Below are 16382 nucleotides of genomic sequence, written 5' to 3' on the forward strand. Positions count from 1 at the left end.
CGAGACAGGTAATTTTAATGCATATTTAATGGACGATTTTTGGCTTCAAATTCACTAAGATAAGGTGCAGCTATAATGCATGCAGCTTGCCCCTCTATTATTTATCGTGTGATTTTTGGCAACGAACGTTAGTCCGCTACTTGGCTCGGCTAGATGTGCAATCTTCATAATGCAATGCTCTTTTGCTGGACACAGCCTCGGGCCGAGCTTTTCTATGCTTGATTTGACGTTTTATTTGACGCCTGCGACAATATTTATACTCATGTTTATCGTCAATAGTTTCTCATGCATTTAAAATAATGTAGATCATTTTAACTGTCACAACATAACACGTATGTTTATATTACTGGCCATTAAGACGTTTATATTGTGCAAATTCAGATGTAAACCAATTAACGTAATGCCTGCTTACAATTTACACGCCGCAATAACTGTTGATATAAAAAAATAAAGCTTAATTACCGCGCCCGCGTAATTAAATTTATACGACAATCTCGTACACAGTCGTCATAACATCATAAATGTATGACACATAAATATTTATTAAAACTAGTTACTTACGCCGGCTTTCACTCCAAATAAACACGTGAATCTGGTAGATGCATACCTGGGAACGAAAATAAATAATCTTAATTAAGCCGAAAACGTAATGTGTTAAAATAATAAATCATTCAGATGATATGTCTTCGGGTCGTGTAATGAATAATGAATAATGGCGCGTCCGGTTGGTAAAGACGCCTAATTGAACGAATATCAAGATAGTTATCAGGAAGCTCGTGTGAAAATATATATCAAAGCGCCTCTTAACAATCGTGATTATTATAGGTACCTATTAATGCTACTGCCAATCTTATGCATAATATAAAACGCAATCATCCTTGTTGGTAATGAATTGTACCTATCACATTATATCAATCTCAACGCGTACGTAGTTCCATATATTTTTTTCACTAAATTGTAATGTTTGTGTTTATCTTATTAAACTCGGTTGTATGGATTCTGCTATTAATTCATAAAACGTATTTAACCAAATTCAAACTCTACTTTTAATATAGTTTAAAATATATAAATAATTAATTTAAACTGCTCTTAACCACTACAACTTCTAGTTTATAGTGCTAAACCAGTCAATCACTTTCGAAACAAATTCAACAACTCTCAGCTCCTAGAGACGACAATCCTTACTCTCGAACACATAAATCACTGTTAGCAGTTAAGTAGATTTGAATGTTAATTTATTTCTAAAAAATCTCATTCACGTTTTCGGTCGAACAAAAGAGGTGACGTTACATAAGCGCTGTGTTTATACTGATATATGTCTGGCAGGCCAACTGCCCAAATACCGATCGGGCTAAGCACCGCCTACACTCGGGTCAAAGATAAATCATACACGACAACTCAAAAATGCCAACTTCAAAAACATGTTTGCCCGGCGAGTACACGCACGGACGGGAAGACAAGAAAAACAAACTTAAAAAATAAATTACTTTTGTATACCTTCCTTCTTTCCCGTTGTTGGACGCCGAACGAGTCATAAATCACAGAAAGATAAGCATAAAAAGATTGTATGAGGTAGGTACACGGTAGAACTAAACTTTTCGTATTTCGTTATCAAGCGGGCCCGATATAAAAGAATCTACACCTATTCCTTGAAACATAGGAGGATGTAGCCAAAATTCAAGTTGACAATATATTTTAAACTTTGATGTTTTGAATTTTGCTCGCGTTCCGACAACCTCTAGATACATAACTACTCTGATGAAAATACGAAAATGAAAAATAATGATTAATTTACAGAATCAAAAAGATCCTACTATCAGTTTAGGTAATATAATATGTGCATGATGCAGTAATGGCAGTTGAATATATCTTCCTATGCATGATCGTTATTATCATGTCGTCTTTCGTCCAAATTTAGTTATCTCATGAAAAGACAGAAAAATCATCAATTATCATGTGTGACCTGTGCGTTTAACAAATTGCTACCTTGTACCGCGCTACCACATGAGGGGCCATTTGTCAGCCTCCACTATACACGAGCGCCTACTGAGCAATTAGATTTGTTAGCTTGTACCCGAGCAGTTTCATCACGCCCCCGCTCAACAACAGATGCTTGGACTAATAACCTCTCGAAGTTTCCCCTGCGGCCCCCGCCCGCGCCGCGGCCTCCCGTTCCGGCGCTACCCCAGCAGCCTCCCTTAGCCGACCCAACTAAGATAGATTGCGCCACCATTCTTGCAATTTTCTTGTCGTATCTTGCCTCGTAAATTCCTGGTGATATATTGGTTCGGATCTCTCGCGATGCGACCAGGAGCATACTCGAAATATGATAAGAGTTATTTATTATTGTTCTTATTGGTTTTCCAAGGGGACCTATGTAAAAATATCCCATTATGGGGTGCCACGTTATGTGTTGATAAATGTTGCGCGTCGCGTTAGTGTGAATCGAAAGCCTAAAGCTAAGTTGTAAATCACACGGTTCAGCCGTAGGTATTCAAAACAAACATTTGATTTATTTTCACGTACAAAACGAACACGAATTAAATTTAATAAAAGGATAAAACGTTGTACAGAAAACAGAGTTCGTCTTAAATACCACAATCCACAAAATAAAATAAAGGAATCTTCATTAATTTTCCGCCAAATTAAAAACACTCAAGGCCCTTTCTCTGCAGCAGGCACCAACATTACCATATTCTAATAGCCATAAATTGTCATTCCCATCAAATGCTATCGTAATTAAAATAAACATACTTTATATTAATAAACTTTCAATCATTATTAATTCACGATTTAGTTTTGTAAGATCTATAGTTTGTGTGAATTCTGCTTGTTTGTTACATGGGATACATATTATTCCATATACATAAATGTAGCTACATAGGGTTTTTCTTTACTTTTGCTTACGCAATTACAAATTTTGCATGACATTAAATGCTTAGGACGATTCTTATAATTGTTATTCACCCCAAATAGCTATCCGATTGGGGTTCGAAAGACATAAACAATATCGAAGATGCAGATGACGGAAATAAATCGTAATTCCCAAGTGACAGCTTTTGTTGAAAACATCGCAGTTTATAAAATACGAATTAACAAAATGAATTTCGTGTACTAAATATTTATTGCTATTTTGTCATTGTAAATACTTCGTACAATTTTCTTTTGAATATAATACAGACTGTATTCATTAACTGGCCATAATATAAGTTCAATCAGGCAAACGAAATGGTCCTAAACACACCAAATTATGATTCGTATTAGGTAACTACAACTTACAAGGGACTTCTTACTACTCGTACGTCTTTTCTATATGGGTACACGAAAGTGCCGTTTCCACCAAGAATAGTACATCTAAATAACATTCTGTCGGATTACAAATCTCGACAGAGACGTGGACGATGAGCTTATCTACAAAATCAGTGGACACAACCGTTAGTAGAGGCCACGTCATTGCGTATACTTTCCACGTACAGATACGACCTATTAAATTCTCCAGCTAGTGGACTTTCCCAGTTCCAATGCGATTTACTTTCGATTTTATATCAACTTTTGTATTTTTATTCCAAGCGGGTTTTAAGGATTATGATGCTGTATTGTTTTACGGCGAAATATTGAATTTTACCAAATGTTTGGTAGGTAAGGTAAGATTAAATTCGGTAAAAAGTTAACAATTTCTAATTATAATTTGTATAATTGCTTAAAAGTTGTACAGTTTTAAGCTTGTTTATTACATTTTAAAATTAACTAGGTACCAATTTATAAAGAGAAATAAGACTATTAGAAAATTCGGCATCTGCATAATTGTAAGCCGGATTATTTCAATAAATATCCTTCACATTTAGTTCTACCACAAAACTCATAACCTTAAGAATGCAAAGGACGCGAAACGATTTTTAATACGGCCTGCACCCCATAATGGATGTTTTCGCACCCTTGCTCTGCGGTGACATTTGAAATTCGATCCTCTATGAAAAAACAAAGCCTAAAACATTATGCAAATGGCGTTATGTTCGTATTTTTGTACGTTTCGCCAATTTTATGAGCCGAATAGAAAGGGTTGAGGGTTAAGACGATCTGTGTAGTGAATAAAAGTATTTTGATTGTCTATTTTGGTTTATGTAGTGAATATAATAAACCCTTCTGTGGTTTGATACAGTTTTATTGTGACGTAATTGCAACGCCTGTTATAGGGTTGATAATTATTAACATTCATAAAAGATTGTCGCCTCATATTTTATTTAGTTGCCTTCACAGTCTGGTATTGTTTTTATAGTAAAGCCATTGTTCAAATAATTTATAAAATTTTCGTTTCGTGAATTTTTGTTTTAGCTCGTAAATTTATGTGCTTAATAGATTCCATGGTAAAAATAAATAATTTCTATACCTACCTATAATCATTTATTAGTGTCGTTCACGATACGTATCGTACGTGTTTGCGTCTTAAATTGCAAATTTTCAATTATAGCAATTAGCAATTGATTGATTATATAAAATCAAGGATTTTATTATTATGCACTAAGTAGGTTTCGGACAAAATGTAGGTTATTTGTAAACATCACTTATCTTTATAAGCAGATCTATTTTACTAGGCTATCGTCCCGCAGTGCGATTCCATCAAAGATTTGTCAACGAGGTTGATAAGTGGTTTCCTCAATTTAGTAGTTCTGAAGAACCCGGAGCGATTGTCGATCAATTTACCTACTTTCAGGTCAACCAACTTAGATTTTATACGGTTTACCTTAGTTAATAGTAATGTTGTGAAAATAGAGATTTGAAAATATTTATTTGCGAATAAAAGTTTGAAACTGTCAAACTGTCAAACTTCCAAGGATTGTTCTGACAAAAAAAGCCAGACGTAATAATAATATATCGGAAGCTTAAATATTGCATACCTATTTTAATTAATTCTGCTGACAACACAGTACAAACAGATAATAATCAATCATGAAATCTAACAGCTATTAAATTCAAACCACACAAGCACACATCATCGTGTTTTTGCATCGCTCATCACTCGGGCGGATTCTAATCAAAATTATCATGCAATTTCAGTTCAACTAAAACGTGTCCAGCCGACAGAATGAGTTATACTCCGCATAAATATGTCCCGCCATTTATAAACGGCATTATAAAATTGAATCAACGCTACAATAAAAGTAAAACAAAGATTTTAAAATAGTGGCCTGCGAGAATGTTGGATTAGACAGGCATTTGTTAATGTTATATTCATGTAATCTTTGGAATCTTAAGTGGTCCGGATTTGGTTTTGTGTGTTTCTTAGGCTCTGTTTTTGGTGCGCTGACACATGGGAGAAATATAGGTTTTGCTTTAAAAAATTAGAGCGAAATATTATACGGAAAATAAACACGTCCAAGGATTACCTAGTTTATACTTTTCAATGTTTTCTAAATGTTATTTACCATTAATACATACATTTCCAATTTCAATATCATGATTACAACAAAAAGAATACATCTAGATAAGCGTGTACAAGCTTCGCTTTAATCAAAAAGGTATATAGAAATCCGATACATCATTTGCATATCCCGGGCACATGTGGTCATAGACAAAGGGGTGTAATGGACCCCGTATTTAATTTTCATGAAACGAGTCCTATTTTAATACGTCTGCAAGAGAATAATAAATTAAACCCTTTCTATTTCGAAATTATCTGCGGTCGATCCATGACTAATTTATTAAAGTTTTGTTGTACCTATATGTAGTTTAGGAATGGTAAAAGGGCTTAGGTATGTTCTATACTAATCGAGAAACGATTACTGGGTACTGTATCTACGTTCATTGTAAAAAAACGTATCAAAAAAGTTCACATACCTACGTAAAGTAAAAAGCGGAATAACGGGATGTACTTAATTATATTTTATTTGAGAATAAAAATAAATTAAAAAAAATAATTAACTTTACTAACTTGGTTCGAATTACACAATAATAATACGAAAGAAAGTAAATGATTTTGTTTTTTTTTTGTTCACATAACTTTATATTTTGTACGTTGTTATAGGCACATGTTTTTTATATTTTTAAGATAGTATCAAAGACTATCAATTTAATTGTTTTCGATTTGAAGTTACAGTAGCTACCTCATTATAAAGAATTATAAAACAGTTTTAACGTATTGATGGTGTTATAATATATTTATTATTTATACTGTCCTAACTGGCAAATAGTCGTTCAAATGAATTTTATTGTACACGACTGACGAAACGACCGAAACAGTTTTCGGCATGAGAAAAAAAATCAGTTGCTTATTATTATCTGTCTGAATATATTTAAATTTAAAGCTCGCGTAGAATAAATTATAGGCGATTCTTGTTTTTTCCTACACGATTATATCTATTAATTAAATAGTAAAACGTACTAAATGTAAATATTATTAAACTTTTACTTTAAATATTACTTTAACAAATCTACGAATCTTTTCGGTTCTTTTTTATGAATATTTATGATGGTCATTAACTTATAGTTATGTATTTAACAAAAAGCTAGGTTACGGTTACTCATTTACAATTTTTAAGCTATTGCATAGCTTTTGTCTCGGACTTTGAGCGCGGCGACCGAATGTAAAAATTCCGTAACGAAAAAACCTAACACCCCCCACTCCAACCGGCTGACACAGCGATGTGATGCTATGCAATAGCTTTACCGCGGCAGTCCTCGAGTACACACAAAAAAGTATGGTGTTACCAGTTAATAATTCGGTTGGGCACGTGCCAGCTAGGACGATGCCTCTCAACAAAAAAACATAATACAGAATTTATTTATTTCCGACTAACGCAACACTGCGTAACATCACTATAATTTTCGTTTTAATTTACTTATATTCACAGTCATTGCATGCGATTACCAAGCGACGTATGCCTTTAATAGCAGTCGATATTGCAGGAAATAAGGTTGAGATTTGTTTGCAGAAATTGTAAAAACTGTTTCTTTAGCCTTTATCAGACGTCCATAGGTAGTGGGCAGTCGATGCGCGGGGAAATTTATTAACTGTGATACGCAGTCAGTGTTGCGAAGTAAAGGTGATTTAAATTAATATTAATTACCGACAAGGCTCTAATTAATGTAATTCGTGAGATAAGAATATCAATTCAGCTGGTTTGAGGGCTGGGTGGTTCGTATTTGCGATGGATAGTTGACTTTTGCGCTTGATTGCAGGCTCTAATTGATATCTGATAGATTGTAGGCTTGCTGATTCTTTGGTAATACAATGATGATGTATCAACTTGATTATACTCTATTGTTAGTAATTAGTATGCAGTGAGAATATTCAATCAATCAATGAACATAGTGCACATAACAGTAGATAAACTGTAAACACAAACAAAATAAAATATGTAAGCATTGAGATAGGTACTATTACTACTTATAGAGGAGACACCGCCTACATCACTTATGTTCTGCTCAACAGAGGTCAACCGGCCACACTTGCGCGATGGTTGCGTTCATGTCTTGTTTGTTGCAAAAAACCATAAATCTCATCAAATATGCCGAATGTGTTACAACATGCACTAATAATTCAAGTAGGTAGGTAATGCGGCAAAGTGCAAAGAAATTACTTTTCATCGGTAATTAACTACATAGATAATCATATTTAAAACTTGGTTCGAACAAAATTTATGGCGGGCGCCCATTTTGCATCATTTGTCATAGACTAAAAATTTAAGAAATGGCATTGGGTGTGAAAGATGTTTATATAGTAATTAGTAATATTACATGACGTAAATTTTTATAGTGGAAAATAGGTAATAATTTTACACATTTAGAAAGGATTGTACTGTGGATATTATTTGAAAAAAGGTTAAATCATGAAAGATGAAAAAAAATTACCTACGTATAATTTTTTTTTTGTAACATTGATTGGTTTTAATTGAAAAGTTTTTAGTTAATAAGTTTATTAATAATTTATTTACCTATTAGATTAATTATAATATGTTATTGTTACATTGATTGTTCTTAATAATTAATAATTAGTAATAAGCAGAATATTTACAAAGTGTCGCCTCTATAGCGGTGAGTCGATGACATCGCATAATCTAAGACTCACTTGCCGCCCCCGCGCTTGCAGCACAGATTTTGTTCATGGTGTCTCCTCTATAGTCTATACGTATTACGTAGTAATAATAGCTCAATGTATGTAAGCATAAATTTAAATTTATAATAATTTCATTTCAAAATTTATTCGTAAATTGAAATTAAAAATGCATTCATTAATCTTTCAATTTTATCATATGTATTAATATTCATAAGCAAGATAAATTTAAAACGAATTATATTTAGTTATGTCGTAACAGGAATAATTAGAACTAGGTAACAATATGTATAGATATATTACTGTTTGTTGATTCATACTTCTGTTTATGCCGAAAACATTTACGTTTCAATATAAATAAAGGCACATCCGACAGAACCACTGAAGTGAAGCCACGGGTAAAAGCTAGCGATATATAAATTGGACGTTTACATCTAGAATACACTATAATATGAATACTAATGTATGTTTGTTGTTTACCATCTGCTCGTTTCCCTTTCAATCAAATGATAAAAACATTTTCAATGAACTAATGTTTTAGTTATTTATTCTGGATGTATCGTTTATTAAAGTATACCTATTTGTTAAATATAAATGTCTTTATTTAGTTTTCAAATTCGTTTAATGGGTAATTTATGTGAAATGTGAAGCTACATGAACTTGTGTTAGTACTTCTGATGCTCATTAGTGAATCAAGTAATTTCTACATTTTTCTTTATACGAAGTAGGTAGTTACTTAGTTTTTCCATAGGTACCTAATGCGTAAGGGTTATAGGTACGGGATCTTTGTCAATTTTGTGTCAACTAAATGAGCAATTTTTTATATCATTATCTTGGTATATTCCTGAAAAGTTTTATATTATAAATTAATATTTTTTTATTATACTTTCTAGTGACAAGCCCTACCGAAAGGTGAAAACATACCTCAATAAAAGTGATAATTTCGCTCCTATAGGGACTAGCAGTAAGTAAGTATTTAATATTTATTAAACCAATGCACATCTCGAAAACTTTAAAACGGATAGCGATGCGATGTAAGCAACAAGGAACTAATCAACAGAAAACACGGTACAAGCGTTGAATTAATCAAAGTTTAGAACAAAGCCGTGTAGAGTGAAGTGAGGCGGGGCCGCGGCACGTACATTGTATATTTGTATCTGTATGTATCTATTGCACTATACTCTATTAATCTTTTGACTTTTATTACTTTTTCTACAGTTTTTACAAGAATAGAAAACAAAAGGTCAAATGATGCTGTAGCTAAAGATAGCAATTGAACTCCAGTTTTTTTTATGTTTTATAGGGAGAGAAATTGACTTATTAATAATAATTAATTACGTACATGTAAAGTATCGTATCGTATATCGATACGATCTAACTCATTGAATCTTAAAAAAAAAGACAAATTACGAGAAAAAGTGCATACGAATAAAAATATAGCGAGGTTACATTGTAAAATGGAAAATACATTATAATGTGCACTTCTCAGTGCTCTTATTCTATTTACGATAAACGAATTAATTAAGAAACAACCGGTTTCGAGACATAAACGTTGAACGCCTCCATCAAATTGACAATACGAAGCATTCTGCATTAATAATTATTATGAATTATACGTATTCGTTATAATGCTACAAAGATATAAAGGTGCTAGAAGGAATAATACATGGATACAATAATTCATATATGTCGTTACTAGAACGTGCTTTTTTAACTACATGTTCCAATATCCAAACATTTTATAAGTACTTAATTTATTACTTTATTTAATAATATCTAACTATTGGTTAAATTTATAAACAAAATTTACATTTAGGTATATACAAGTATAATATGGCATTTTATAATACCATAACAATATATCTATTGGGCTAGTACACAGCTACATAGGTTTGTACTTTGTACATAATTTTAACAAACCGTTAACTTCGAATTTTAATAAAATTAATAAAAAAATTAAGACATTTGCGTTTTCGCTACTAACTAAAATAAACCGAAATTCGCAGTTAATTTTAATGTAACTGATACAATTAACAAAAAGGCATTTTAAATTACATGAATGTAACTAATATTTATTATTCATACATGAAGCAATACATTAAACTGTCCGATCGATCGCTATCTTTAATAACCATCTTATACGCTCTGCGAACATCGAAATAAAATAATAAACATACAACAACTTTATAAAGCTTGCCTTCATATAAATGTAGCTATACTACGTTACGCCCTTTCGCCACCGTGTGTTCATATTGATATATTGTATTGTTTATGGCGCGGCCGAATCAAAACGTGATATATTGTGCAACGCGTGTGCTGTTCGCGAGTAACTTTCATATTTGGTAGAGTTATGGGGATATCTAGAACTGGAAGGGCATAAACGGAATCAGTTACATAGATCTCATGGTATCTATGGACGGTTACCGTTGTACTTTCCGAGAATATATTTTAAGGGGAGAAGTTTATGAAGAATTTCTTGGTACAGAAATGGTTTAGAAAACTTTGTATGTTCGTTAAATATGATATTGAATTACATGTGTTTGTTGTATGTCAAAAATGTAGATTTACCTACATGGATACTTGGATAGTTTTCAATCTCGATAATATGAGCTAGGAATTCCCAGGATAATTTAATTGCTACAATTTTAATTTACGATGTTAATAACTATTCGTCATACTCATAGCTAATTAAACTTGAATAATGAGTATCTTAAAGCTCAAGTCTCAAAATTGATTCCAAATAATCTTATTTTATTACCTACTTGTTTATTATTAACATTAATTAAATAAATCCTCACTTAAATTGATTAAATTTACACTTAAATCTAATTAAATAACAAAGGTTCGTCACAGATAAGATTTGAGATTGTAATCGAAAGCTCAAGAACCGTCCTACGCTGTTCTAGTAAAATGTATCCAGTATGTATATGCGTGTGCGTCGAATACATAGATAGATGTATGGTGCCAAGGGAATAGTCGGGATGAGGGATAAGTTATTGCTTTCTACAACTATGTGTCTGCACCATGTGTTATGTTAGACACTGTTTTAAGTTACCGCTTGAGTTATGTGCGGTATAATTTGGATCAATACGCGAATATTTCAATGGTGTCGCGAAATAACGTTACGGACTTAATGAAATTGTACGATAAATTATACAGTATATTTTATGAGCAAAAATTTTACGTTATTTTGATAGAGAATAGATCTACATATTTCGAATTAAATGATTTTTATGAAAGTTAAAATAATGTTCATTCATCGTCTATGATATAAGATAATAAGGAACCTTATTATACTAAAACTTTTTTTATGATAAGTTGATGTAGTTTAAAGCAACTGTTTAAGGTGTTTAAGTAACTTGAATAAAAATCCTAAAGATAAATTGTAAAAAACCTAGTCCACCACAAATTTTCGAGCGCGCTATACATTCTTACCAACACTCGATAATAGCTTTTTTCTTAACTTTTTCTTAGCAGCAGTTAATTGACTAATTGCGTAATGCATTTACCATGTCCGCCGCACCGAAACTTCTCACTTACCTCGAGAAAGTTTTAATGTGTAAGTACCCACGTCTAAGCGACCTTATACAAACTTTCGGTAACGAAATCAGACAGGAATGAAGACTATAATTTACATTTGTTTTTGAAAGAAGATTTTAAAAGTTTGAATAATATTGTGAAAAATATGTTTTTAATCATTTTCTCTAGTAACTAGTTCATCTCAGTATCGTATGGAACATCTTCAACTTTAAAACCTCTCACTGAACGATCATATCTTCATATAACATCTAAGCCAAACTCTCTCAAACAATGTTCAAAAGTTTTAACATCCTTCAACTGAAGTACGCTCCTAATTACACAAAGCAATTAAAAGAAAAAACAAGAATTCACTTACAGAAATGTGTAATAGAGCACATACGACGGGAATACAGCAATTTATCAGCAGGGCGTTGATTCACTGGCAAATAAAAGTGTACGCCACGGGAGGCGACGCGACAAAAATAATTTCATACATCCTAACATTTTCCGATCCATTTGAAACACGTTCAACCGTCCGATTAAGTGGAATAAGTTGATGTACTAAGCTAAGATGCTCTACGACAAGATGATTTTCGTTATATATTTCAAACACTAGTGTTTGAAGATGTTGGTGTCGTAATAAGCTTGGAATTATTGAATGCAATCAAACAAACCAACAAAGACAATAGTTTTATGTTTTATAGTGTATTATTGTATCTTTTAGTAATTATTAATGCGCAATATTAAATTACTCTATATAACTTCAATAAACATTAAATCTGAGTCTTATATAAACATCTTTTCTTTGTGTTCAGTGATTCATATTGTATATCATAATATCAAATCCACATTTTCACGGTTCCAGCAAAACGTTGTCTTTTAATCTCCATAATATTCCGCAAGTCGAAAAGGGGAGGAGAGTCTCAATACACCCCAGTCCCCTTCTGAACGGAACAACGATAGTGTCAAAAAAAGATAAAAATAAAATAAATTGCACCCACTTCTTATATTTATTTATGGGAAATTTATCACCTTATGAACATTGTTTGCCCAAAATTATCAGTTTTAATTAATTTAGTAGAGACTTCACAGTACACACACTTATAGCAGGTATATAATTTTTGTCAGAGGCGTAAATTTTAATTAAACTTCTAAGAAATAAATAAAAAACTATACATTACCCGATATCTGATTTCAACGCTGTTATCATTAGGTATCATCAGGTATTTATTTTAATTAGGCCCTTAGTAATGAGACGCTTAGCTAAAATACAAAATTACAGCACCTTCCATAGATTATACAAATATAAGTAAAGACATTTCAAGTGGGTACATTAAAATCACATTAGTAAGAAACGCAGAGGGGTTCGCGAATTTATCTGACGATGTTAAAAAAATTAATACATAAAACATTTATTTATTATCTCATTTAAATGATGGCTCCAAATTTAATTATATGGAAGGGGCGATAAAAGAATAACGAAACGAAAAAAGTACAACGATTTAAATACCAATATATAAACTTTACATTCCTACTCGTAAAACATCAACTATTATTAACTCTATTGGAACTATAATATCAGATATTACACGCTTAATTGACACTTTTACAACATAATAAAATGTACACTTAATTTCGCGAATATAACATTTTTAGCGATCGCAAATATATCAACAGTTCATCGTTTTGGCCACGGTAACTGGTCGCAGACAGGCTCGCAATTTGCCTCACCAAGGCATGTTTAATATTAGAAGTCCTGATTTATGTCCTGCCCCCATAATGAAGTGTCTCCACTACAAACGTGTGCGCACTAATTCACTACCGACTATTAGATGCACTGTGGCGGTATCGGTATACCGCATCCGGTAAAAATATATCGCGTATTTCAGCGTAGTTTTAGCTAACGAAGTAAATACGTTAGATAAGCTTGGAGCTTTGAGATATTAATATAAACGATTTGACAAAAGAAATACATATTGTAATATTATGTATTTTGAGGACGACTTCTATTTAAATAGAAGTCTCTGGTATTAATATGTTCTTTATGCCTCGGGATTTACTTAATAACGTTTTTTTTAAGAAAGTAACATTGCAGTCATTATTTACCGCCGTTATACATTTTGATATCTATTATTTACGAGCTGTGTTGTTTTCACCATTAATCAGTTTATAATCGTTTATATGTAAATGGATAAATGATAATCGCACATTGTTTAAGTAACCTTTTAATGCCAATCTATAAATTGATCTACATTCTATAAGGGCTTAGCAACGGCTTGTATTAAGCTCTTGTTTGAAGTCGCTACAAATTGAAATTGACGAACGTCTGTCTCAATACACGGACCAAATAAATCCAATTAGATAAGAGAGTCATTAAATCGATTCATTTCTTAGTCACTAATACATCACGTGTCTTTGTTTTCGATGGCTTCACTCCAAATAACTTGTTTTATCTCCCGTTCTCGGTTTAGGTGCTTTCAGAAGATCCGTTGATTGTTTATGTAAAGTTAATTTATGGCTGAAGAATCTCACTGGTCCAGTAACCTTGATCTTAATTTATCTTCATATAGCGCTACATACCTATACTTTACGAGCAATTTAGTTATTAACGGCTTTATTGTGACTTCTTAGCACCTCTTGGATATTGTTTTTCTTTTTAATGCAGGACAAAATACATCTCAGTAAGTATACAATACTACCATCAAAAGTATTGAGCTCAAGATTGTGTATCACAATAACAAAAAGGTTATTTAAAAATGTAGTAGGTAGGTACCTAGGTGTTAATATGTTTTCTCTGCACATGATGTATATCAATGTTGGTATGTATTGATTCATAATTTTACCATTGCTGGCTTAGAATTACAACTATCATTGATATCATGCCAAGAAATAATTTCCATACCATATCTACGCAGCATAAAAGTACCTATATTTAACCAAAACACACGTGTAAACGACGTGTCTTAAATCTCAATAAAAGTATCCTAATTCACTAATTACAATGTGTTACATGTTAATCCATCTAAAAATATGCTTCACGTTCCCGGCATCCAATACAAAGGCCGCTGGCCGTTGAAGGAGTAATAAATTAGAGGGAAAGCTGCGCGCCAGGATTTCCCCCGGGTTTATTCTCACTCAAGAGCGCTACACCTAATCCAAAAAGCCTTATTATGCTACCCTTAATACAGCGCTCAAGACTACTTGAAAATTTTCTCGGGAAGTAAGCGTTTTAGTTTAAGGTGCCTTTTTTGAATTTAACCTTTTTCAATTTGTTTTAATATTGGCTGCGTAGCTATATGAGCTAATGCAGAAAAATAATGCTTAGCATTAAAAGTTTATTATTTATCGAGTAAGGTGTAGTTTATACCGGTTCATGAGATGATGGTGGATCAAAAATGATTACCCTCGTAAAATTGTATAATAAAGTGTTTTGTATCCATTTATTAATCTAATCGGTACAAAAGTAATGAATTGCCTTGTACACTTGCCCTAATATAACCGAACGGTTCACATATTTTATGCATTAGTCCAATAAATATTAATGTATATTGACAGTGCCAGAGTTTAATATATTATCGAGCGAATGTGTTATCTACATACGTCGACATTTGTCCGTTAGTACTAGTTCTTCGAAGTACCCGGTTACCAATTTCTCCAATTTAAATTGTCTATGAGTACCGCTCGACTGAAGTCAGCCGGCGCATTCCGCTGCTATCGGCGACGCGGACGCAGCCGCTACCCGGCGACAAAGACGGCTGATATCGACTAAATCACGAGCGACAAGGACAAAACACTAACACAACGGGCGTTTTTTAAATAATCGAGTCAGGAATGAAGATAGGCAGGAGACAATTCGAAGCATTTTATCGGGCTGCCAACCCTAGCGCGGACAGTGGCCATTTAATTTGTTTCCTTATGAGTCACTATTGAAATGAAATTCGACTAAATGTCGTGATAATTGCTCGGGCCGATTGTTGAATTCCTATCAATTTAACTCCTTGTTGGTATCGTACAAAAGTGACAACTTAAAAGTTGAACGTTGCTAAATTTGTAGGGTCACAACTTGTGTAACTTTTAAGAAAACTCAAAAATGTAATTTAAAATGCATATTTAATGTTAAATATATACAGCTACTGGAGTAGGTATATATCAATTCTATATTAACAAACACGATAAACTAAATTACCTTTAACAAAAAGAAGTTTGTACAACGTCAATAATTATAAGTTGATTATGATTTAATAAGCGGTATTAAAAATGAAATTACCGCATATTACAATAACAACTACCGCTCAGGCATCATTATCGCTAACCTATAATTACGCGGCGCGCGCTGATTGGCGGAAGGTGAACGTTTATTTGTTTTCTAATCCTTGCTAGTCTATCTTTAAAGCGAGCGTGTGGCGACATCTTTTATCGCGGGTCGCGCTTCTGTTTTTGTTCTGTTTGTCTGTTTTGCTTGCAGCCATATTGCGCTCGTAAATTATCACGGAGAGAGATTTGTTTCCATAGTTCTGCGGCCGCAATACATCAGCGTTCGCCGGATGTTAGTTTATGTTGACGCTCGCTTTGTATTTGGCGATTTCGTGCCTGTCAAGCTGGACAGACGTGACAATTCCCGCTTATATATTATGGATGTAAAAATTTTATTGGACACTTTATTAAGGAATAAATTGAGCCGAAAACATACCTATGTAGAGTTTAAATTTTTGATGAATCTATGAAGTATTTTTTCCATATCTACTGCAAAAGTCAATAATAAACTGTATAAAAGTATGACTTCTAAAGAGGGCAACGATTTATGCTTATTTGT

The 16382-nt window shown here is 32.8% G+C and overlaps 1 protein-coding gene across 2 annotated transcripts in view; it reads right to left on the reverse strand.

The window, feature by feature from the left end:
* LOC149488404 (homeotic protein antennapedia-like) overlaps nucleotides 1-16382 on the reverse strand; it is a 158524-nt gene that overhangs the window by 126679 nt on the left and 15463 nt on the right. Inside the window, exon 1 of one of the 2 annotated variants that reach the window (XM_089695048.1) lies at nucleotides 562-578. The exons of the other annotated variant lie outside the window; for it this stretch is intronic. The gene's annotated coding sequence lies outside the window, so the exon portion shown is untranslated. Of the gene's footprint in view, nucleotides 1-561; nucleotides 579-16382 lie in introns of those variants that run through there. 2 annotated transcript variants of the gene reach the window in all.

The sequence above is a fragment of the Colias philodice genome, chromosome 5, assembly GCF_061535455.1.
Source record: "Colias philodice isolate Cphi_HAF_F1 chromosome 5, ilColPhil1 Martin Lab GWU primary, whole genome shotgun sequence".
Taxonomy (NCBI): Eukaryota; Metazoa; Arthropoda; class Insecta; order Lepidoptera; family Pieridae; genus Colias; species Colias philodice.